This window comes from Amblyraja radiata, chromosome 17, assembly GCF_010909765.2.
Source record: "Amblyraja radiata isolate CabotCenter1 chromosome 17, sAmbRad1.1.pri, whole genome shotgun sequence".
NCBI lineage: Eukaryota > Metazoa > Chordata > Chondrichthyes > Rajiformes > Rajidae > Amblyraja > Amblyraja radiata.
Genome location: NC_045972.1, coordinates 17,556,145 through 17,581,183, shown reverse-complemented (window position 1 = coordinate 17,581,183; position 25,039 = coordinate 17,556,145).

Sequence of the window (25,039 nt, the reverse complement as noted above, 5' to 3'; positions counted from 1 at the left end):
TTATACTGCTCCCATGAAGTACACTGGTTTGGGATATGCTGAAGATACACACAAAATGCTGGAGTAACTCAGTGGGTCAGGCAGCATCTCTGGAGAAAAAGAATAGGTGATATTTCAGGTCGGAACCCTTCTTCAGACCTCGTCAGTCTGAAGAATGGTACCGAGCTAAAATGTCAACTGTGTTTTTTCTCCAGAGATGCTGCCTGACCCATTGAGTTCCTCCAGCATTTTGTGACTATCTTCTGTTCCAACCAGCATCTGCAGGTCCTTCCTAGATGGAAGTTTGTGCCTAAATACTTCACCTCCCACTGAAACGTGTTAATGTGAGAAGCAGTGCAGAAACAAATGGCATTAGAAATTTGACTGCTTTTAAGACAGCTGTGAAAGTAATTTAGCACTGAATGTTTACCTCAAATCAATTCCAGTTCCACTGCTCGGTCTCCAGATGCCAGACAGAAAGAGAGTTGGTCAGTACAATCGCTGCTCATAAGGTGCTCAGTAGAGGGCCTGGTGTTTATTGGCTGCAGCTTCCTATCGCACTGAAAGGGATGTTTTGAAAGGTCTGGGGCAGCTGGCCGTTCATCAACAATTTGGTCCCAACCCCTGACTGACTGGTGTCAGGATTCACCAAGAAATTTAAAGAAACAACAGCAGTGAGTCATCTTGAGAAGTGATTTAATGCTGTCATTCTTGACGCTAAGACTGAATGGGGCTTTGGTCTCCGCATTCCAGAGAGGTCGCTGTTGGTGGCCTGCACTGACCCAGCACCTCCTTCGTCCTGAAACTCCCTCGGCTTTTCACATATTGTTCTTCTTCATGTTTTGCTGCAAGAGGCTGACTGACGCAAGACAGTCAGAACCTTTCTGCCAGGGTGGATATGTCCGACACTAGAGGGAACAGCTACAAGGTGAGAATGGGCAAATTTAATGGAGATGTGCGGGGCATGTCTTTTACACATGAGCGGTGGGGCCTGGAATGCATTGCCTGGGGTGATGGCGGAGACAGATACGATGATGGTCAGATACGAGGGCGGCATGGTAGTGCAGCGGTAGAGTTGCTGCCTTACAGCGCCAGAGACCTGGGTTCAAACCTGATAACGGGTGTGGTCTGTACGGAGTTTGCACATTCTCCCTATGACCACCTGGGTTTTCTCCAGATGTTCCAGCTTCCTAGCACATTCTGATGATGTGCTACTTTGTAGGTTAATTGGTTCCTGCAAATCATCCCTAGAGTGCAGGGTAGAACTAGAGTGCAGGGTAATTGTTGGTCAGCACAGAATCGGTGGGCTGAAGGGCCTGTTACCATGCTGTATCTCCAAACTAAACTGAAACTAAACTAAGAGGCTTTTAGATAGGCACATGGAAGGGTAGGGAATGGAGGGGTATCGATTATGTGCAGGCAGATGAGATCAGTTTAACTTAACATCATCTTTGGCCCTTTTCAGTGCTGTACTGTTCTAGGTTATATGTTCTATGTAACCTCCTCCACCTAATGCACTTAGGAGTTCAGCAAACACAGAGCAGCCATCTGCACTACTTCCACCATCAGGAAGCTAATGAACTGAGGAGGAAGATTGTGTGCCCTATTGAAAGGTAATTGAGAGCTCTCCCTTTTCACTAACAACCACCAGAGCATTTACAATGTGGCTGTGGCACACTTACTCACAGTGAATCATGGCCTGTCTTTGTAACTTGGTTTCCAAAGACACAAGAGAGATAGTGCCGCACTTATTGAGCTGAACACAAAAAAGCTTTCAATGTGTGAAAGGAGCAACAACTCACATTGTGTTTATAACAGGGGATTTGCACTCAGTGAGACAGTTTGACCTCAGCTCCCCTGCTGTAAAAACCATGTAGCTTCTCTGCGGAGGTCAGATCAATTCTGATCATCAAATCATGGAACGATAGTGAAAAGAAATATCTATTTGCCATCTTTGACATGATTATCCTATTAATTGCAGTATTTTGGCCCATCCACATAGGCATATAATAAGTTTCCACTCAAATATTTAACAAATTTTGTCCCGAATAGTAAAGAAATATTCACATTTTTCAGGCACCTTTCCCAGCCTTATGTTGTCTCACGGTATATCACGCAAACAAAGGGGTATCGCAACATCGCAGGTAATGCTGCTGTTTCACCAATCCAGGTTTGACCCTAGGGTTGTGTGTGTGTGGAGCTTGCACCCTTCCCACACCCCTATCCGCCCACCCTCCAATTTGGAATATAACATATTCACAGCTTGTTCCAGTTTCTTCCCGCATCTCAAAAATGTATATGTTGGCAGATTAATTAGCTACTGTAATACCCCTGTCACACTTAAGAAACCTGAACGGAAACCTCTGGAGACTTTGCGCCCCACCCAAGGTTTCCGTGTGGTTCCCGGAGGTTGCAGGGGGTTGCCGGAGGTTGCAGGGAGTGGAAGCTGGTAGGGAGACTGACAAAAACCACCGGGAACCTCCGGGAACTGCACGGAAACCTTGGGTGGGGTGCAAAGTCTCCAGAGGTTTCCGTTCAGGTTTCCTAAGTGGGACAGGGGCATAATCACCCCTAGGTTAGATCGGTGGGAGAAGAATCAGAATGAAAGTGACAGGCATGTGAATGAGAATCAGTTACAAGGGAATATGTGGGAGATTTTGAAGAATGAGATTAATCTGAGCATGGACTGAAGGAACAGAGTGGCCATCATAAGGGCGGCATGGGGCTTAGTGGTAGAGCTGCTGCCTCACAGGACTTGCAGCACCAGAGACCCGGGTTCGATCCTGACTACGGGTGCTGGCTGTATGGAGTTTCTCCCCGTGACCTGCGTGGGTTTTCTCTGAGATCTTCGGTTTCCTCCCTCATTCCAAAGACATACAGGTTTACAGGATAATTGGCTTGGCGTAAGTGTAAAATGTCCCAAGTGTGCGTTAATATGTGGGGATCATTGGTCGGAGCGGACTCTGTGGGCCGAGGGGCCTGTTTCCACCCTGCATCTTTAAACTAAAACTTCTTGGTCGTTCTGAAACAATGAATGGTATTAGAATTGCAATAGTGATAGCCATTTTACACACTATAATCTCTGACCAATTCTTCCCCGTTAAAATCATTTAATTTGTCTATGAGTTGCTAACTGAAAGATGAACATTTGACTGCATTTTGAGTAATAGCTTCCATGTCTTGGTTCACATTTCACTTTTTTTTAATTTCAAAAATAAACTTTATTTATCATTATAAACTATACACAAAACAAAAACAGTGCAAAATCTCTTAATACATTCTTCGAGTCTGTACATTCAATATTACTCATGTCATACTCATTAGTGTTCGCACCTGTCTTTGCACAAAGCTCCTTTGGCACTCACGTGGCCCCTGGGGTGATATCCCTTGTTTGAGGAGTGTCTACACCGGAAACAGCCTCTCAATGTCCAGCAATGGAAGGACCCAAGATTGTATACCTCCTCTTACCTCAAGAACATATGGTGGTTCAGTTTAATATAAATTATGAATGGAAGCATCTCTACCACTGTTGCTCTCCTTCTGCACTACACTCTAATTCATCGGTTCATTAGACATGCGAGTAGAATTAGGCCACATGGCCCATCGAGTCTGCTCCGCCATTCAATCATGGCTGATCTATTTTTCTCTCTCATCCCCATTCTCCTTCCTTCTCCCCGTAACCTTTGACGCCCTTACTAATCAAGAACCTGTCGATCTACATTTAAAAAAAGACCCTATGACTTGGCCTCCACAGCTGCCTGTCGCTATGAATTCCATAGGTTCACCACCCTCTCTGGCTAAAGAAATTCCTCCTCATTTCCATTCTAAAGATATGCCCTTTTATTATGCAGCTGTGCCCTCTGGTCCTAGACTCGCCCATTATTCCCACTCCCAGTCCCACACACTCTCTCGTGGGGTGGCACAGTGGCGAGGGAGGCACGGTTGCACAGCGGGAGAGTTGCTGACAGCGCCAGAGATCCTGTCTACTGGTGCTGTCTGCATGGAGTTTCTACGTTCTCCCTGTGAATGCATGGGTTTTCCCCGGGTGCTCTGGTTTCCTCCCATATTCTAAAGAAGTACAGATTTGTAGGTAAATTGGCTTTGGTAAAATTTGTAAATTGTCCCTAGTGTGTAGGATAGTGTGGGGATAGTATGGGGATCACTGGTTGGCGTGGACTCGGTAGGCCGAAGGGCCTGTCTCCGCGCTGAATCCCTAAACTAAACTAAACAACGAAACATCCCCTCCCCATCCACTCTATCTGGGCCTGGTGGGAGCGGTGGCCATGTCTTGAAGTTATTACTGAACCTGCTTTAAAAGAGTGAGTTCCAGATGGCAACACCTCAATGTATTAAAAAAATGTCCTCATATCACTTTTGTCAATCTCTGAACTGCATTGTAAATGTGAAACATTTGTGGCATTGCATTGTGGCATGTTGTGGAATGGGAAATGGGTGACTGAGTGCAATGCACATTTCTCCTTTTTGTCATTAAATCTCTCCCCCCCCCCCCATCTACTTGACCACAGATCTCTCTGCCTGTTCTTTCCTCGTTTTCTATTCTCTGTTTTTACTTGATAAACCTATGTGGTGCCATAGAGTCATACAGTGTGAAAACAGGCCCTTTGGCTCAACTTCCCCACAGCAACCAACATGTCCCATCTAAATTCGTCCCACTTGCCTGTGTATGGACCAAATCCCTCCAACCCTATCCTATCCAGGTACCTGTCGAAATGTTTCTTCAACATTGTGACAATATAAAATATTACATTATAACAATGCATCTATTTCCAAAGTTCTTCATTAGTCCTGAACTGGTTTGAGGTGCCTTGAGACTTTATTAGCCCTCTACACAAATGCTAGTCTTTGATTCAAAATGCAATGCAGGCCATCAATGGGACTCTTTAACATGAAGCAGAGCCTCACCAATGTTTTAGAAAGTGGTGCTTCTGCTCAAGCTGTCAAAACATTCAAACATTATAAGCTGGGAAGGGAAATGCTGTGCGCCTTAAACTCTAATGTGATGGACATTGTGATTGGCAGGATCATAATGGCAAGGGCCTCACAAATATCCTAGTGTTTTCCAGCTGCTGATCTCAGTTCATTGCAGGAGACTAAAAATCTCGTGCTTAAGGTAACTTGATGTGGAGCATTGCTTCCCTGGAGCCATTTTCCTCTTGTGATTCCCGGGAAAGCTGTCAGCAAGCCACAAAAGGGACTGATTAATTGATTTAAGAGCAAGGTGGGTGTTGGGACCCTTCATCACTGATCATCAGACTGCGCTCCTACTTCCTGCTTGAGAGCAGAAACACAGCATGGGCATCCAGTACAGTGGCGGCAACAGGACGGCACGGTGGCACAGTGGTAGAGTCGCTGCCTTACAGCGCTAAAGACCTGGGTTCAATCCTGACTATGGGTACTGTCTGTACGGAGTTTGTATATTCTCCTTGTGATCACATGGGATTTTCCTCAGGTGCTTCAGTTTTCTCCTACAGACCTACAGGTTTGTAGGTTAATTGACTTCTGTAATTTGCCCCGAGCATGTGGGATAGAACTAGTGTATGGGTGATCATTGGTTGTCATGGACTCAGTGGGTGGAATGGGCCTCCTTCCACAATGTATCTCTAAACCTAAACTAAAGGTGGACAGGTGCATAGACAGGAAGTGACACAGCTGGTGTCCTGGTGCCTTTGTAACAACCTGGAGCTCAATGCTCTTAAGACAGTGGAATTGATAATAGACTTAAGGAGAGATCCCCCTCCCCTCCCCCCACTCGCCATCAACAACAACACAGTCACATCTGTGGAGCCTTTTAAGTTCCTTGGAACCATCATCTCCAAGGACATAAAATGAGGGGCCACCATCAACTCCACAGTCAAAAAGGCCCAACAGAGGATGTACTTCCTGCGGCAGCTGAGGAAGCACAATCTGCCACAGGCAATGATGGTCCAATTCTACACGGCCACCATAGAGCCTGTCCTCACCTTCTCCATCATGGTCTGGTTTGGCTCAGCCACCAAGCACGGCATCTGGAGGCTGCAGCGAATTGTCCGATCAGCTGAGAAGGTTGTTGGCTTCAAATTTCCCCTCATTGACGAACTGTACACTGCAAAGGCCAGGAAGCGAGCGGGTAAGATCATTTCTGACCCCTCTCACCCAGGCCACAAAGTCTTTGAAGTACTTCCCTCTGGAAGGTGACTCCGGACTGTCAAACCCGCCACAGCCAGACATAAAAACAGCTTTTGTCCACAAGTAGTAGCTCTACTCAATAACCAAAAGTCTGCAGCCTCATTTTGCTCTGGTATTTTATTTAATTCACAGGTTTAAACTATAATGTGTTATTATTAATGTTTAATGTTTAATGTTTTATGTGTCATTATTAATTGCTACTGTATGTCATATTGTTACTTGCGAGCGGAGCACCAATGCAAATTCCTTGTATGTGTGCATACTTGGCCAATAAACGTATTCATTCATTCATTCATTCATTCATTCTTTCAAACTAAACTAAATATTGTCATACAGTGCTGGTCTGAGGAAGCAGATGAGCCCCAATGCTTTGAGGCGATGGACAGGTCCATATTCAAAGATTCAGCGATCAACCTAAATGAGTATGCCACTGCCATCACAGGTGAAAGTTTATTGATATGATGTCAAGACAGCAACTTTTCCCTCAAACGCACAGTGAAATTATTTTCTTGCATATAGTCCAGTGTAGTATCTCCAATTAACACATTTTCCAGAAATGGTCTACTGATTCCACATAGAAGAGGCACAATGTTTTGGCACTGTTTTCAAAATCTGGTCCATGTTCTAGGTATTATGAGTTGTGCCTGTTTCAAGCAAGCCCATCTCTCCAGCCGTCGCCTTCTTTGGACATTGGGTCGAACCGACGTGCGAACCGATGTCCCTCTCCTCACCCGTCCAACTTTGTGCCCCGGGAGAGCCTCCCGCAGCCGACCTCAAGGGCGCGAGAGGCATACCCCAGTTCCCTCTCCTCTCCAACTGGCCTTGCTCCTCATGGGTCATGTTTGTCGTCGTGTCTATCCTCCCAGTCTCTGGTCTTCAGGGGATGAGCAGGGGCCGGCTCGGCAGCATCCACTGCAGGCCATACTCTACCGAGTTCCACAAGCAGGGCCCCGCTCGGTGGGCTCCCCATTCAAGGCCGGGGTGCGCCTAGTTCTCCGGGCAGGGATCGGCTCGCTAGGTCCCCACTGTAGGTTATGGTCCACCGGGTCTTGCGTTTAGCCACGGGAGACCGGCTCGGCTGCTACAGCTCATGCCATGTAGGCCACGGCACTCAGGGAGCTCCTGCCACCATGTAAAAATCACCATCAATTTGTGCTGATCCAACCACGTTGATTATGCCAAAGAATGCCTCACTTCTTCAGAAAGCTGAGGAAAATTGGTATGTTTCCACCGACACATACCACTGTCTACATACAGTATATCACACAAAACATTCTATCGAAATGCATCACACCACGACATGGCAACTTCAAAATTGAAGTTGCTGCCTGTCCCACTGAGTGACCAGCATTTTTTGTCTATCTTCGGTGTAAACCAGCATCTGCAGTAACTTCCTACACCCTTTGTCCAGGATTTCTCATAATTCCAGAGAGTGGTGCTTACAAACAAAATCGGTGGGCGTCATTTTGGTGAATTTAGTCCAGTTGATCAGTGGAGTGGAGACAGGATCGGTGGGGAATAAGAAGTTCGACTGTGGCAGAGAGGGAGGAATTCTGAGTTGCCAGTGCCTTTTTCAATTATGTCTTTGTACAATTTCTTCTTTTGCTTTGGCCAGAATGGGCATACTTAATGCAGATTTATACACATATGAGTGGAAAAACATAATTTAGGGGGAAAAAAAGCACTTAAGCGAAACATAATCCCACTCCATTACCTTAAAATCCATCCAAAATGAAATTAAATGATTTTATGGATTTCTCTCAGCCAACAAAGGGGCGAGTTTTAGTCCAGAACCAAAGGGTGGATGTAAGTATGTGGGAGGTAAAAACGTATTTACACTTCAAACCAGACACCCAACTTTGCCTTTAACTGAGGCTGGTCAGAGACAGCATTTAGCACAGTGAATAGAGCTTCTGCTGCTCACTCCAGAGATCCAGATTCAGACCCAATGTCTGGTCAATCCTAACCTCCATTTTAACACAGTTTTTACTTTTAAACCCCAGAGGCCAGATTGACTGTGAACAGGGTGTGCTGCCAAATGAAAGGAGATGAGAAGGGCGACTTAGATGAAGTAAGAGTCTTTGCAGCAGTTTATGGATTGGGAACAGCAGGAAGATATTCCTCTGGCCAAACAAGCAACCCACTCCCCCTCGACCCCCACATGTCCCAGCATCTTGGAAACCTCTGACATCAATTAACTTTGCATTCTCAGACTGCCACCTGCCGTGCTTGCATACATTCATCTTGCACTGACGTTCCCAACTCTCCGAGCTCCAGCTGCTTCCCCCTAGCCTCATGAGCACCAAATCCCCACTGCTCCCGATCCCACTTCTCTGCGCTGTTTTCTTTCGGGGGAGGCCCAGTGGTGCATCTGGTAGAGCTGCTGCCTCACAGCGCCACTGATCCAGAGTCAATCCTGACCTTGGGTGTTGTCTGCGTGGAATTTGCACTGTAACTGCATGTGGGTTTATAGGCTATTTGACCTTTGTAAATTACCCCTAATGCGTGGGGAGTGGATGCGAAAGTGGTATAACATAGAATTAGAACGAACGGGTGATCGATGGTCGATGTGATTCAGTGTGACAAAAGGCCTGCTTCTATGCTGTTTCTTTCAATCAATCAAAACCCTTATCAATGACTTCCTTGCAATAGTCCCCAACTATCCTTGTCTTTGACTTAATACCTCAACCGCCCAAACTCTGACCTGTACAGGGCCCTAGTGAGACAACACCTGGAGTATTGTGTGCAGTTTTGGTCTCCAAATGTGAGGAACCTCATTCCTGCTATTGAGGGAGTGCAGCGTAGGTTCTCCAGGTTAATTCCTGGGATGGCGGGACTGTCATATGGTGATAGAATGGAGCGTCTGGGCTTGTTTACTCTGGAATTTAGAAGGATGAGAGGGTATCTTATTAAAACATAAGATTATTAAGTGTTTGGACACGCTAGAGGCAGGAAACATGTTCCCAGTGTTGGGGGAGTCCAGAACCAGGGGCTACAGTTTAAGAATAAGGAGTAAGCCATTGAGAACGGAGATGAGGAAAAACGTTTTCACACAGAGAGTTGGAGTCTGTGGAATTCTCTGCCTTGGAGGGCGGTGGAGGCTGGTTCTCTGGATACTTTCAAGAGAGAGCTAGTGGAGTCAGGGGAAACATAGCGGAGTCAGGGGATATGAGGAGAAGGCAGGAACGGGGTACTGATTGTGGATGATCAGCCATGATCACATTGAATGGTGGTGCTGGCTCGAAGGGCTGAATGGCCTACTCCTGCACCTATTGTCTATTGTCTATTGAATGCCCTCGTTCACTAATCTCTCAACTTTTCAAACTAATTCTGTGATCCCTCCATACTTCATCCTGTTTCTAATGAAGCAGAAAGAAGCAAATTAGCAGATGATACTGGAAGCAGTTATCAAGTCAGGCTGGAGAGTGAGCTAGCTACATTTCATTAACACTGGAAAACAAGCAAGTATTTAAGCTGGAACAGAGAGAGGTATGGGGGGACTGAGAGAGAATGAAGTTGTGGTGAATGGCAGGGATTAATATCTACATGACAATTAATTTAAAAAAGCGTTTAGACAGGATAGGTTAGGAGGTATATGGGCCGAACACAGGCAGGTGAGACTAGTGTAGATGGGGTATGTTGGTCGGCTCGGGCTAATTGGGCTGAAGAGCCTGTTTCTGCACTGCATGAATCTATGATTGTAAGGTAAATCTGATCTGTTTGGATTACATGCAAAACAAAGCTTTTCACTGACCTCGGTACATGTGACAATAATAAACCTAACCAAATCTAACCTAACCTAACCTAACTTAACCTATCATAACTTGTTATTAAGCCATGTACAGGTCCTTTGCTCCACTTTCCAATGTATCATGCAGGACTCGTAATCCACCAGTTCTCAGAAATGGGCTCCCTGCAGCAAAACACGTCGAGAAGGGAAATGAATGCCCAGTGTCACACATCATAATAATCCTTTATTTTCAAGTACAGACATTTGCAAATTTAGTTTACAAAGTGCTAATGTTGCTGGTCCATGTAATCCATCATTTCCAAAGCTGAACTTTGTGCTTTTAGCTGACCTGTCACGTTGTACAGGTAATATTTCTCCGTACAACATAATGAGAGACTTAGTTCTCTCCAACATACAGCTGTGCAGGGAGCCCCTCGTGTAATATTGATCTAATAAATGGTCCTACCAAAGCTTTCACACTCAATATAGTATCCTGAACATGAGTTATCTCCTCAAAGGGCAGAACATAAAACACTAATCTGCTAAAAGCACTTGGTTCTGCGAAACCAGACCTTGCAAAACATTTACTTACGTTCAAGTAAAACATTGCAAATGTCTGCGAAATTTGGACAATGAATAGCTGAGTTGTGTTAAACTAAGATCAATGTTCAGAAGCCAATTGGGGCTGAACATGATGATGAGAAATGAGAGAACAACTGATCCAAGTGTAGATTTTGTTGTTATTGCTGATCATTGTGAAAAAATTCAACCCACAAGTAGCTGTTGTTACACTGAGGGCTGTTCTGCTGCACTCATACACACTGCTTCTTTGATCTTTTGCTCATAATCCAAAATTAAGCTTGATACATAAAACACATAGAACAATGCATTTAGTTCTTTGTTTCTCAACGTAGTCTACTATCTACACTCTTATACTTAGTATGATTGTACCTAATATATAGTAGAATTGCTATAAGATCATAAGCGATAGGAGCAGAATTAGGCCACTCGTCCCATCAAGTCTACTCCACCATTCAATCATGGCTGATCTATCTCTCCCTCCTAATCCATTCTCCTGCCTTCTCCCCATAACCCCTGACAACCGTACTAATCAAGAATCTATCTAACTCTGGCTTAAAAATATCCATTGGCTTGGCCTCCACAGCCTTCTGTGGCAAAATATTCCACAGATTCGCCACCCTCTGACTAAAGAAATCCCTCCTCATCTCCTTTCCAAAGGAACAACCTTTAATTCTGAGGCTATGACCTCTAGTCCTGGACTCACCCACTAATGGAAACATCCTCTCCACATCCACTCTATCCAAGCCCTTCACTCTTCGGTAAGTTTCAATGAGGTTCCCCCTCATCCATCTGAACTCCAGCAAGTACAGGTCCAGTGCCGACAAATTCTTATAATTCCTGGGATCATTATTGTAAACCTCCTCTGGACCCTCTCTAGTCACTAAACTGTATATTAAAAAAAGAACATCATTGTACTTAAGGTACATGTGACAATAAAGTACCATTGAACTATTGAATCATTGAAGATGTTTTTTTACCAGGCATATCCAGTGATCAGATATAAGGAACCCAGAATGTTTAACAAGGATTGGCTTAGGAAACCAACAATGAAAAGTTAGCCCAGAGTTCCTTTGGAAACTCTTCTTGCAATGAAAAATGAGTTCAATGCAAACCGATTGATTCTAAATTAATGAATTCTGGAGGATTTTAGCAGCATAACACTGAGATTAAAATATATAATTAATTGAAGCTGATGGAATGGAACCAAAGCTTCAGTTGCAGAGTACAATGTGCAGCTACTGATATATTTAAACAAACGACTGATGACAAATATAAAGGACTAAATGGAACATAAAATAATTACATTTGAGATTAGCCTTTGTATAATTTGTTTATTAACTTTACAACCATGACAATAATTAGAAAAAAGGTATAATTGTAATCGCTCACTTGATCAGTGGTTGGTTAATAACACCAATAACTAAAGTCTGTTTAGACAATTTGAAAGCACCATGGGTCTTGCAGATGGTGTAATATAAATGCATCAAGCATGGTCAACAAATACATTCATACCAACAGTTAGCCATGAGTACATGCACAGTGTACAGTGGTATAAACAAAGCAGGCAAACCATGCTCCAAATTTAGCGTATTTGAATATAAGATTGTAATTTGAAGATATAAGGATCTGCAGATGCTGGAATCTTGAGCAAAGCACAAAGTGCTGAAGCTTAGTTCAGCTAACGCCAAGGCTCTGTGGGGGAGAACCATAATCTGGGATCCTTCTGCGACTGGACATTGTGGGGAAGAAGCCTGTGGTGACACCCCACAAACAAGGGAAGGGATATCACCCCAGGGGGCCATGAGAATACATGTGTTTGAAGATAGGTGTGAACACTACCGAGATTGACACTATTGAATGTATCGACAATGAGAATTAATGAACAGTTTTTGCACAGTTTTGTTTTGTGTATGTATTTTAAACTGGATAAAGTTTATTTTTTGGTTAAAAAATATGATAATACCTAGCCCACAGCTGAAGCTTTTGCCTTTGTTGGCTTGGTATTGGAGAGCAGTGCTGTGTTTGGTGGATCTTCATGTCATTGCCTCCAGGAAAAAACAGAAGATAGCTCAGGATGTAGGGGGAGGGTATGGAGAATAACACATAAAATCCTTCACATGCAGTGAAGAAATAAAAATGATTTTTGTCTTGCCCTTAACGTTGGAAATCTAAAACTTCTTTCTGCATGGAATGTAAACAATATAATGCAAAGGAAATCAAACTGGAGCTAGACTTAACAACCCATCTGTCCTGTACAGTAAAAAAATGCACGCCCTTCCCCTGGATTTTCCTTCAACAATCAGCAGTGTGTGGTTTCAACTCCCTGACAGCTCTCTGCCATAGATTAGTATCTTCAATATGAATGTCTGATACAGCTGGCAGAATTTCCCAGGTCAGAATGAAAGTTCCCTTTGTTACTCTTCAACTGTTTCATTACCTTCCCTGATATGATCAGTGGAGCTGACTCTACACTTTGATGGAAATAAAAGCCTCGAGCATTTTTTAAGTGCCTCAAAAGGGTGGCTGAAGTTTGTTTTGATTGGGTAGAGGTAGGGAAAAAAAATGCCGTTCTCTTGTTCGAACTAAATGAATTCCTCAGCCTTAAATTGGCGTTGACATGCTTTGCAGATGTGCATGATCTTCAGTACAGCTTTATTGATTCTGAGGATTGGCTACACCAAGTACTATGGAGTAAATCCAGCTTGCGCAGTAGAAAAACACAAGCAATTCAAAACAAAAAAACAAGAAATTGCAGAGTGTGGATGTAGCCCAGACCAAAACCAACCTTCCTTTCATTTACTCCATCCACAGGATGCTGCCTGGGCAAGGCTGCCAGCATAATCAAGGGCTATGCTCACCCCAGCCGTTCCATCTTCTTTTCTCTCCCATCAGGCAAGAGGTCCAGAAGTTTGAAAAAGCATACCAACAGATTCAGGAACAGTTTCTTTGCAGCAAGCTCACTAACTAGAGTGCAGCCCCGAGCTCCCATCTACCTCATTGGAGATCTTTGAACTATATTTATTCAGACTTTATTGGACTTTATCTTGCACTAAATATTGTACCCTTTATCCATTATCTGTACACTGTGGATGGCTTGATTATATTAATGTATCATCTTTACTTTGACTGGATAGCATGCAACAAAAAGCTTTTCACTGTACCTTGTTGCACATGACAATAATATACAAAACTAAACAAACGCTTCATCTCAAGAACCTGTCCTTCAGCAAAGACAGATGTTGTTGCTAAAATTCACTTTGGATGCAATATGTCGGCATAGGTTTTGGCCATCTGTGGAAAAGAGTGTTTGAAGTTTAAGACCTCAAACCCACCACAAATCTAATGTCCTCTGATATGCTTCTGAGACTTGGACTATCTACATCTAGCACTGAAAGGCATCAGATAGATCCTACCAGAAGTGCCACTTCCAAATCCCCCAAATCCACTGAAAGGATTTAGGAAACCAATGTCAAAGGCCCTTACCAGATAGAGATCTGCTGCTCTGAGACCTATTCACATTAAATCAGCTCTGTTGGACAGGCCCTACTGTTCAGGCACAAAGTGCTGGAGTAACTCAGTGGATCAGTCGACATCATTGGAGAACATGGATAGGTGACGTTTCGCATCAGGGCTCTTCTTCAGACTGAAGATAGGTCCCGACCCGAATCCTCACCTATCTATGTTCTCCAAGGATGCTGCCTGACATGTTAAGTTACCCCAGCACTTAGTGTCTTCTATTGTAAACCAGCATCTCCAGTTCCTTGCATCCACAGGCGATATTGGTCACATGCTCAATTAGAGATTGTCAAACCGGACGCTCGATTCTGAGCACTGTCACAGGGAGAGAGCCAGAAAAGGAAAAGATTCACAAAAACATCATACAGTGCTAAAATGTAACTTGGCAGGACAGGCAGCAGTTCTGGAGAACATGGATAGGTGTAACAACCATATAAAGATACAACAACTGACAACTGAATCTCTTGAAAATAAACTTTACTTCTCTGAGAAATTACTTACCATCTGGAGGAAAATAGAAATAGTATTATAAAAGGTGACACAAGAACCTGTAGATGCTGGAATCTTGAGCAAAACAAAAGGTGTTGAAGGAACTCAATGGGTCAGATGGCATCTGTGGAGGGAATGGACAGACAATGTTTTAGACTGATTGCAGTAGGGGAAGAAAGCTGGAAGAGTGGAGGGGATATAACAATGCCTCAGAAGTAATAGGTGGATACAGGTGAAGGGGGTTTGATTGGCAGATGGTTGAATAAAGGCCAGAGATGAAGAGACAAAAAGACAAAATGATTCAAGCTCATGGTCTAAGCCTCTTTAAAAATGGGCTGACATCTCCACTGACATGTTGGAATCACTAGAGGATGACCGCTTAATGGGCAGTAGGATATTTGGGAGAGCACTACATACCTCAGGTCCATGCATCTGAAGCACACCGGTGGCTGGCACCAACAGTGGCAGGAGCACATCGCCTCACAAACTGCTCACCCATCCACACCTCCTGCCCTATCTGTGCCAGAGTCTGTTGTTCCCATCTGCGCCTTGTCAGTCACACCAGAAAGCATAGAACAGGAGTGGATGCAAGTAATCCTTGATCCCACGCAATTGTCTGTGAAGAAAGAGAAGATGGAGAAAACAAAAAAATAAAGTTCGGTTTTTGGACTGCCATGGTACAAAACTGTTACATTGCCTAACCATACATTTCAAGTCAGCAATATAGTTATTCAGCCTGTTTACTAACCTGAGTAGAGGAAGTCCAATGCAAAGTCCATCGTGCAATCAAACAATTTCCTGTTCAATGACATTGAAGCAATCCAGGCACACAATCCACAGCATATAGAAACGAATGCATAAGAGGCTTAGGTATTCAGAAATTACAAGCAACATTATGGGGACCTGAATACCAAATAAGGGGCTTATGCTTCAGATATGTATGGCAGTGGTGAGATCACATTTGGAGTACTGTGTACAGAATTAGTACTTATTTAAGGAAGGACGTCATGCTTTAGAGGCAATTCAAAGAAGATTTACTAGGCTAATACCTGGAATGGGTGCGTTATCTTATGAGGCAAAATTGCACAGGTTAGAATTGTATTCTATGGAGTTTAGAGGAGTGAAAGTTGTCCTCATTTACTATATCTTGAGAGATTCTAGTGTGGAGGATGTGAAGAGGATATTCCCTCTTGTGGGAAAATCTAAAACTAGGGATCACTGAAAATAAGGGATCACCCATTTAAGATTGAGATGAGCCACAATGTCTTTCTGTTTCAGAGTGTTGTAAGTATTTTCTGCTCTGTTCCTCAAACTAGAGGAACAAACCTTTGAATAGTTTTAAGGGAAAGGACGCTAAATATTTGATAAGCAAGTGGATGAAAGGTTATTGTGGGAGTTAACGTTACATTTGGGGCAGAAATTGCCCAAGAGTGCCTTGGTATTACCTTAGCAGAGTAAATGCAGAGGCCAAGTGACCTATTCCTACTCCAGATTTGGATGTTTATATGATAACATGGTCAAAAGGAAACCTGGCAATTTCTTTAGGTGATTATCATTTCAAAGAGAGATTATTTTGGCTTAACTGAAAGCAAATTTCTGTTCAATTCAGAGCCATTTCGATTTGCAATGTGCAGAAAGCCACATAGTTGGAAACTGCAGCTGAATTGGGATTTGCATTCCTTTTGGTTCAATTGGTTTCACAGAAAGCTTCAGGTATTATCTGTCACAACACTTGTCATCACATTTGTTCAGTTTAGACTGAAGTTTGAGCTGGGCAAATTTAGACTAATTTTAAAGAGATCAGATTTCACTCATTTGAATCTGAACTTCAACGCTAATCCTTCCTGTCATACGTTCCCTTGCTCTGAACACAAAAATATATATGTTGAAAGCATGATCAAATGAAGCTTAGAGATGAGCATTTTTTAAATCCCATTCCTTCAGTGGTGGCAGGGTTATTTTTTATTGGTAAATAGTTTACCTCACATTCAGAGATCAATGAGAAATAATTCTTATTATCAATAATAAGAAAATATTAATGTTTACACCCTAGTAAATAATATAAAAGACACGATTTAGCTGCATTGCTTATTATTTTCTTACTAAGTCATTTTTTTCTCATTGTTCATTTTTTTCTTACTTTGCTTCTAATGTTAGTGCCAAAGGTACAGCGAGAATTGGGGCCAGAATAACTAGTCGATATGATATTAATTGTAGATATTAATTGGAAACTATAAAATAAAACATTTTTTATGGTACTCATCATTTGTAAATTCTCTGCAATATTATGTATGTAAATTCCCTCATATTATGCAATCCAAAAAAATTGAAATAAAAAATGCTGAAATATAGTTTAATTATTGAAGGATAAATATTATATTCCCTCAAGCCTATATAAGAGTTAGAGAGTTGCAATGCAGAGCACATAAATAAATGAGAACAACTGAAAAATATATAATGAGAACTAAACTGATTGGAAATAAACTAAAGCTAACAAAAAGAACAGTGGAGAAGCTCAGCAGGTGAGGGTGCATCTATGGAGGGAAATGGGTAGTCGATGTTTTAGATCGAGACCTTTCATCTTGACTGGAATGGAACTGTATATTCTTTGGATTAGGTCATCTTGTTCCATCAGTGCTCTGACTATTTGCTTTGTCAATCCACTTTTGCAAACAGAAGCCCCCTCCAAAATAATTATCTCCAAACCCTCTTCTGCTCCAGATCATTTTGAGATGAATGAAACACACAGAATTGTGTTAATTCTCAAATTAACATGGGATCCAACCATTCGTTCACTCGTGTGTCAGACGACGCGTAGCTCACTGTTGGCTTCCGTCGTCGTCCAACATGTTGACAGAATTGGTCGCCTGACGCATCACTCAGTGCATGGTGTCATCTTTTCCGGGGATCACCACGAGGAGGCTTCTGTCATGATCCTCACCCAACGATTGAAATCTAAAAACGGTGATATTTCTCCTCAAAATGTTGTTTGGCATTGGCAAGACTGGTGAATGGAATATCTTATTTTTGTCCTTTCCTCTTGAATCTTAGAATGTTAAGAGGCTTTATCCCTGAATTGTAAGTATCCATGCGGTAATAATCTCACAGTCAAGTTGGTTAAAGAATAGACTCAGGAGACTGCAAAATGTATTGTATCTTGATCAAAGGACAAACTGCCAGAGGAGCACAATGGGTCAGCAGCATTTCTGGAGAGAAGTGACTTGAGGAAGGGTTCCGATCTGTAAAATAATCTGTCCGTTTCCCCCATGGATGCTGCCTGACCCGCTGAGTTCCTCCGGCAGTTTGTTTCTTTGGTTAAATAATTTCTGAACATTGACATTTATTTATTACACAGGAAGGGGATTGGTGCTCAGATCAAGTTGCAACAAGGAGGGAAACATAGGTAGATGGCACCTGGCCAACATCACTACTCTTCCCTTCTCCGCAGAGGAGATTGCAGGGGAAGGAACTATTTTAAGTGCAACTTTCTCGTCCTCAGACTACACCCTGTATAGAGAAGGTGATTGTATCCAGTAGCTGGGGGTACTAATCAAACTATATATTTTTTCCAAGATGCTATTGAATTTCATGAGATAGGACATTAATCCTTAAAGTGGGTCCAGCTGTATTTGTCCAGTAATTATTTTGCAAAGTTCACTTAACTATGGTCATCTGAGGGCCATGATTCACAGTGTTTGTTATTCTTTGGGCAGCTTTTTGAGTCTTGCATTATTTTGGCCAGATATTTGGTAGCAAAATATTTTGTTATTTAATTAGAATCAGAATAGGGGGATTCCTCAGGGAATTACTTATTTTGCATTCTTTGAGGTAGTAGAGAAAGTTTAGAGAGAGAGTAGATTCAGAGGTAATATAATGCTTTAGCCAGGGATAGCCATATCTCCACACCCAAGAATATCTGAGAGAGTGAATGAGGGAATGAATCGCAGGTAGTCTTTGAGTAGCATCAGTTTCTACAGGTTACCACACAGGTAAGCTTCAGCGCAGGAGTAAATAGCAGCACTGTGATGCAGCCTCACAGCACCACAGACTTGGGTTCAATACTGACCACAGGTGCCATTTGTGTGTAGTATGCACATTCTCCCTGTGACTGCACGGGTTTCCTCCGGGTGCTCCGGTTTCCTCTCACACCCCAAAGGCGTGCGGGTTTGCAGGTGAATTGGCCCCTGTAAATTGCACCTAGTGTATAGGGCGTGGTTGAGAAATTGGGCTACCACAGGTCTAATGTGAATGGGTGATCAAGGGTCGGAATGGACATGGTGGGGCGAAGAGCCTGTTTCCATGCTGTGCCTCTAAACCAAAGGGAAGTGGGCCTCTTAGACCATGGTGTCTCTTCTTGGTGGGAAAGAACTGTTCAATTTTAATAACACCCACCTTGAGCACTAAGCTAACCGCGCTGCATGTTACTGCTCTTCAAAGTATTATATGAATAAGAAATGTTGTTTCTAATATTCTTGCAACACTGGTTTCCAGACCCGTTCTGCACTACAGGTCAAGAAAGTCGTTTTTTAACCTCTCTGCATAAAAAAAAAGCTAGTTAATCTATCTTGCCCCCTCAGAATTGTATACATCTCATTTAAGTCCCTTCTTGGACTTTCTTCCAAAGAAAACAATGCCAGTTTACCCAGTGATCTCTCATAGTAACAATATTACAATCCTGCCAATGTCTTTGTAAATCTTCTCTGCATCCTCTACTGTGTAATCACCTTTGTCTTGTAACACAGTGACCAGCAAAGAGTGTAGTATGCAGGCATTGGGCTAGAGCTGAACATAGTTCAAGCATAACTTTTGTTTGCTTATACTCTGTGCCCTGGGGGGGACCGCTGTGAGGGAGGGGGAAGAAGAATGGAGGACCCGGCGTGGGGGGACTGCCATGAGGGGGGTGAGGGGGGAAGAACAACGATGGACCTGGCGTGGGATACTTTGTAACATTGTCGGCGCCCTTTATGTGGCGACTATTGCATATGTAGTATGCAAGCAAATCATTTCACTGTGACTTGTCACATGTGGCAATAAAGTATTCATTCATTCATTCATTCAATCATTCATTCATTCATTCATTCATTCATTCATTCATTCATTCATTCATTCATTCATAGTCACTTAAGGGAAAGCATGCTGTATTCCTTTGCAAACACATTATCAAATTGTTCTTCTACCTTCAAGGTTCCTTGATCTCTTCATACCATACAATATTCCCCTTTTTATTGCACATTGTCTCATCTAGGTGCATTCCTCTAGAGTAAATATATTTTACTAGCTTTCTGCCCAATTATTTTGCTGATCCATGCAATCAGAAGCTTTTCATTCTCATATTCATCAGGCTAATTTTGTTGGTATTATCTGCAAAAATATTTATCATGTACCCTCTATTAACTCTGCCATCAACGAATAATACAATAAGGGACAAAATACTGAGCTCTGTGGAACTTCACTTGAGGCTTCCTTCCCATTGCAAAAACTCCTGCTCTTCACTCCAACAAGTTGTGGTCTATATCACACTTACCAGCTTGTTCTTGAAGTTCCTGTCTCCTTTATCCCATTGGTTTACCCAAATCGGAAAAGTAGGTACATCACCCAGTTCACGGGCATAGAAAAAGCAGAAGGTGGATATAATGAGTCCAACCATTAACGTTTAAGAATTCCCTCCATCAACCACATCCCCATCCCAAAGTTCCCTCCATGTAATAAAACCAGAGAATGCTGGAAACACTCAAGAAGTCAGCTTCTTCTTGCGTATGGCATGTACAGCCTAAAGTTGTAGGACGACTTGTTCTATTTGATCTTATTTGATTGTGCACGCCGGGTTGATTGCATTCGTCGAAACAGGGTGGACCATGTGAAGGTTGCAGTCTTCCACCCCAAGAAGTCAGCACATTTGTAGAAAGAGAAATTGTTGCTGCTTCAAATTAATGTCTTCAGGTTGAAATGGTATTGATTCCATGATATCCATTGTTCAGGATGTTAAAATGGTGAACTGGGTGATGTACCTACTTCGCCGATTTGGGAAAGCCGGTGGGATAAATGAGAGAAAAACTTCCAGAACAAGCTGGTAAGTACTATTTAGACCACAACTTGTTGGAGTATAGAGCAGGAGTTTTTGCAATGGGAAGGAAGCCTCCATTGAAGTTCCACACAGCTCAGTAGCTGAGATACTGGAATATTGAGCAAAGCACACTGCTGGGGAAACTCAACGGGTCAGGCAGCATCTGTGGAGGGAAAGAACAAGTGATGTTTCGAGTCAGTCTGAACAAAGGTCCTGACCTGAAATATCATCTGTCCATTCTCTCCCCGAATGCTGCCTGGCCCATTGAGTTCCTCCAGCACTTTGTGTAGCCACTTTGGCATATCCAACTAATGTCAGGGGCTGGGTGGGTGGAAAATTGTTCAGGACAGTACAATGGAACAATGGCCTCATAAGCAGAAGTGTCCACGTCGCTGGGCCGGAAACTGGAAGTATACTGAGCTAATTCTGCTACCACCATTCTGCGACAAGTGATGGCTTCCACTGATAGTTGCCGGAAGCTTGTGTCCTTTTCAGGACGGATGATGACAGCAAGGCCAACATTTGTAACAAGATGGACACAAAAAGAATAATGGAATAATTTCCACCCAAAAAACTAATAGCTCATCTGTTGATTGCATCTGACATTTCTTGTTCTGTTGAAAACGTTATCTCTTCTTCCCTGGTCTATTGCATTGTCTTTCGTCTAATATTTCACAACTTAATCAAAGCAACTCAGCAATGACTTGCATTATGGAAGCAGGTCGGCCATTATTCATTCCCGTTGAAAAGATGTGTGGGATCAAGGGGATATAAAATGGCAGCTGCCCTTTGATAATCTGGGTAGTTGTCAGCTCCAGGTCGGAAAGACCGTCTGTTTCGGCACAGCTCCCTTTGACTATCATGTGCCAGATGCAATATTTACAAAAGAAAAGAAAAGAAAACAGTGAAAAAAGTTGTTGACTTTGTCGATTATCCAAACCTCAACATTGCTATTTTTCCAAAAGGTTAGATTTTGTTTCCAGGCAGCTGATTGAACCAACACCTCTGAAGCTAATTTCAGAATTCTTGAAACATTTAGGGTTAGGGCTCCTTATTCTTGAGCTGCCTGCCGATTACTTACATTCCCGCATTAACAAATCCAGGCCATTTTATCTTGGAATTATCACTTGGAGGTGAAATGAGTTCTTAATTATCCCAGCTAATTTCTGTCCCCTGAGCTGTTAAAATAATCTAAAAACAGGAATAAGGCCAAATGTGAACCTCACTGAATTGAGGAGGAGGCCATTTAACCCTTGAACCCATTCTGCCAATCAATGTGATCACGTTTGACCTATGACCTTGCTTCATTCACATGTCTTTGTCCCATATCCACTAACAGCTTTGGTTAACAAGAAGCTAACAAGCTCAGATTTAAAATGAGCGATGGTCACAGCAAGTTGGATTGTTCAGCTTCCTTGGATGGAAACCAAATTTGCTTTTTTTCCCAATTTCTTTTAAATCGGAAATGCTATGGTGGGAATCGTCTTCCAGGGAACTAGCTGATCAAGCGTGCAAGTGCAGACAGAAGACATGGAACAGATATTTTTATGGCTAACAACCTTGTTGAAGTAAGAAATCATGTTGAAGGTATACAGGTACTGGATGCTGCAGTAAGAGGGCATAAGAAGGTTATTCCATTGATGAAGATTGGCTCTGAGACCCATAGCTTGCCAACTGATCTGCTTGTCCCAAGGAAAGAAAAATATTCCATTCACTAAAGTAGTGCAGAAATCGGAGGATTATTTCAAACCACATTTATTTGAAAAACAAGTGGAGTTGCAAGTCTGGCACGATAAATCATATCGTTGGAAAAACAGTAATGATATTGTTGTATTAAATTATTTAATCAGATATTGCAAATTTGGTGAATTCTTAAATGGTATCCTGCAGAAAACATGTGTGTGTGTGTGTGTGTGTGTGTGTGTGTGTGTGTGTGTGTGTGTGTGTGTGTGTGTGTGTGTGTGTGTGTGTGTGTGTGTGTGTGTGTGTGTGTGTGTGTGTGTGTGTGTGTGTGTGTGTGTATATAGTTTAATTTAATTTAGAAATACAGCGTGGAAACAGGCCCTTTGGCCCAGAGTCCACACCGACTATGATCACCTGTACACTAGTTCTATCCTACACACTAGGGGAAAATTACGGAAGCCATTGAACCGACAAACTTGCACATCTTTGTGGGAGCAAACCAGAGCATCCCCAGAAATGTGCAAACTGTACATACAGCACCCATGGTCAGGATCGAATCCGGGTCTCTGGCGCTGGGAAGTAGCTACTCTAATGCTGCGCCACTGGTCCACCTTTGTGTGCGTGTGTGTGTGTGTGTGTGTGCATGTGAGTGTGCATGTATGTGTGTGTGAGTGTGCATGTGTGTGTGCTTGTGTGCGTGTGTGTGTGTGTGTGTGTGTGCATGTGAGTGTGCATGTGTGTGTGTGTGTGTGCATGTGAGTGTGCATGTGTGTGTGTGTGTGTGTGTGTGTGTGTGTGTGTGTGTGTGTGTGTGTGTGTGTGTGTGTGTGTGTGTGTGTGTGTGTTTGTGTGTGTGTGTGTGTGTGAGTGTGTGTGTGTGTGTGTGTGTGTGTGTGTGTGTGTGCATGTGTGTGTGTGTGTGTGTGTGTGTGTGTGTGTGTGTGTGTTTGTGTGTGTGTGTGTGTGTGAGTGTGTGTGTGTGTGTGTGTGTGTGTGTGTGTGTGTGTGTGTGTGTGCGTGTGTGCGTGTGTGCGTGTGTGTGTGTGCATGTGCGCAAAGTGCATGTGCTTGTGCATGACTTCAATGAGAAATGGTTTCAGTCCAAATTATTCGGCATTCGGTAGTTTGACCTCTCTTTGAGATTGTAACTTCTAATGAAATGGCAATGAAAAATACCGAAGGTTTGGTCTGTCACCAGGCCCACGATCGTAGCTTATAAGGAGAAGACAGAAGTGAAAGGTTATACATCGAGAGTGAGAGTTAAGTTGCAATGGCAGCCTCGTCTGCTCCTTAAAGGCTGCAAAAGATTATATAAATCAAAGAGGGGCCACATTGTGTTGGCATGTGGATCCAAATCCAGAAAAATGCTACCACTCTCACTCATTCATGGAGATAGAATTTATCCAAGAGTAAAACAGGAGGGTGTCCAGGTAACTTTAAACCTGATTCTGAAACACCAAATCCAGATTTGTAAAGAGTAGAAACAATGAACCGCAGATACTGGTTTACAAAACAAAGACACAAAGTGCTGCTGTTGCTGGAGTAACTCAGCAGGTCTGGCTGCTGCACCCTTGGAAAGCATGGATAGGTGACATTGCAGGTCCGGACCTTTCTTCAGACCGAATTGGATGCTATGGGTAGAGTATACACAGGTAAACCTCTCATGAGGACCATTCAGGTTACAGAAATTTACCCCTACAGATTTCACAAATCAATACACAAAACATTTGAGATATGGACAAAAAAAAATCACTCTTGCAGAATTTAGATGGATAAAATAAATCAATAAAACTTTTTTTTAGACTCGCATTTCCTTTCCTAATGCATGCGCAGATGATGAGGAGTTGCAGTTTTTCCTGGGAACGTAACACTTACCACCAACCCTGCCCCCTCCCACCCTGCCGACTTCGCACGTAATGTTGGGTCACATGTAATCTTCAGGAAATGGCAGCATGCAGCAAGCAGCAAGCAGCAAGAATTTAAAATTAAAGGGCCATAATAGCCAGTTTAGTATTAAATAGAACTGCTACAATGCTTTTGGACCAGAAATTCCACAAACATATTGAAAACCTAAATGAAAAAGAATAAAGTTATCAAAATGTATTAGTTTACCACCTTGTCAATGCATTCAGACAGCTTGTTGAACAAAGCAATGTTGTTCAGATTCATTCTGACAAAGATGCTGCACCTTGTCATCAGCGTTCAGCCGATGAGAGGGCAGTGTGCAAAGAGCATTTTTGAACCTTATTTTATTGGTATTCTTTAAAAAACACATAATAACACAAAATAACAGTGAGTCAGGCACCATCTCTAATGGTCATTGATAGGTGGCCTTTCGAGTCAGGACCCTTCTTCAGACTGATGGGGGAAGCTGGAAAATACTTTCTTCCCCTTATTACAATAAGTCTGAGGATAGATCCCGACCCAAAACACCTCTTATCCATATCCTCCATAGATGCTGCCGGACCCTCTAAGATACTCCAGCACTTTGTGTTTTCTTTTATAAACCAGCATCTGCAGTTGCTTATGTCTTCATTAATATTCTTCTTCTTAGGGAAAATATCCTGAGTGTTAAATTACACTTTGTATAAGTAAATGGCAAGGTTGTAGAAATGAAGATCAATTCAGCGGAATTATTTTTCTATTGTGAGTAGATTAGGCACGCCAGGAAATATTGATCTTTCACAGAAAACACAGTTGGTCCAAGGACAATCTCCAGTGAATTACTTATGGTATAATGACCAACAACTGGAATATTCAATAGTCACGCTGAATAGAATCATAGAAACGTAGAAACATAGAAAATAGGT